This window comes from Pinus tabuliformis, chromosome 7 (assembly GCF_031772625.1).
Source record: "Pinus tabuliformis cultivar Carrire ecotype Pingquan chromosome 7, CPIR1, whole genome shotgun sequence".
Lineage (NCBI taxonomy): Eukaryota > Viridiplantae > Streptophyta > Pinopsida > Pinales > Pinaceae > Pinus > Pinus tabuliformis.
This window is the reverse complement of record NC_142293.1, coordinates 115,507,329-115,509,039: the sequence shown is the minus strand read 5'-3', so window position 1 is coordinate 115,509,039 and position 1,711 is coordinate 115,507,329.

Here is a 1,711-nt window from a genome sequence, read left to right as displayed (position 1 = left end):
ATATATATATATATATATATATATATATATATATATATATATATATATATATATATAGTGTTGTATGCACATAATGATTTCAACTGTGCAATTGGTGTGAGTAAACATTGGGGGAAGGTACGTAATAATTGATTGGAAATCATATACTAATGGTTGTGTGCAAGAAGAAGATTGCAATTCAATTATATGTGTGTGTGTGTTTGCAAACATCGTTGAGTTGATTTGTTGAGCTTCTGGGCTTAATGCCTAAAATTACTTAGCCATGGTTCTTTACAATCTTTCAGATTAATGGAGTGAAAATTAATAATGTCGTCAAATTGCCCCTTTGTAATGTTAAATACACATTAATACTAGAGTGCACATCCTTAACCTATATTTTGTACAGAAACTATGCTATAAGTCTAAAAATATAATATATGTCTATATATTCATATATTGAGGTTAGGACTGCCAATAATATTATTTAGTTATGGGAATGAAACATAATTTTTTAATTACATATATTTTTTAATTAGTTATATATATATATGGACAATAAACCCATATGCAATGGTGGAGGGGATATTGCAAAGTACGGGGCATCAAGGTACACCACATGGCCAAGGATAAGGGTTGAAATCTCCAAGGTGGGATAGGATAGGATTCGAGACTTTCATCCAAGGTAAATGGTTATAACAACTCCTGGAAGCTTCGGGATCCTATTTATTTTCCCCTAATTTCTAAAATCAGTGCACCCGCAAGGGACAACCTACTGGTGATCAGCGCAGGTCAAAGAGGGTCAACCTGCCAGTGATTAGCGCAGGTTAGAGAGGGTCAACCTGTGGGTGAACGCATTCTCTCAAAGGGCCAGGGTATGTTGGGCCTTAAAATTACTAAAATGAAACAGTTAAAGGCAGAAACTATGGGATTAGGGAGAGTCATGCTTAGATATTTTTGCAATGATGATGACAAGGGTAAAATGACATTGATTGATCTAGTTAATATGTTTATTGACCAGATGTGACAAAATCGTCTATAGTAGATTGCCCCTTAAAGCACAAAGTCAGAAATGGCATCTGGTGACTGAAGTGCGTTACCTTGTGACAGGATGGGATCAAGAACAACCGGCAAGATCATTATCTGTTACAATACATTACATCATGATGACTCTGTTGAGGGAGGCATACCCATGCTTAGCATATAAGCTAACATTATATGTACAATGATCAAAATACACATCCATTGATGACAAAAGGTGGACCTATGACTAGATGATTGTCTGTATGATCATAGCCATCATACACTATGATGTTAATCCTGAAATTGCAGCTCGGATGGATGGAACTAGATTTGGGGTCTTCTATCTCATTCATACAATCGTCTAATGTACAAGTCAACCATGTGAATCAATGAGTTGGATTCGAACATGGTAGACACCATCTGATTATCGGTCAATGATGTAAGTCGTTAAAAGATGTGAGAGAAACCATTGATGATGTTAATGGATCTCAAGGTATTATGGTACAATCTGTATGGTGTGAATGAATGAGTTGAAGTTGAAAACCACACAGAATCTGTTGGTCGAAGTCCAATGATGTACACATGTCCCCGAGAATGAGGAAACATTCCATTGATGTATGTAATCACCAAGGTACTGGATAATGAGTTGATGTCAATAGGAAGTGACCCGTCGTAAGAGGGCCTTGATGTATTCCCCATCAACGACATGAAA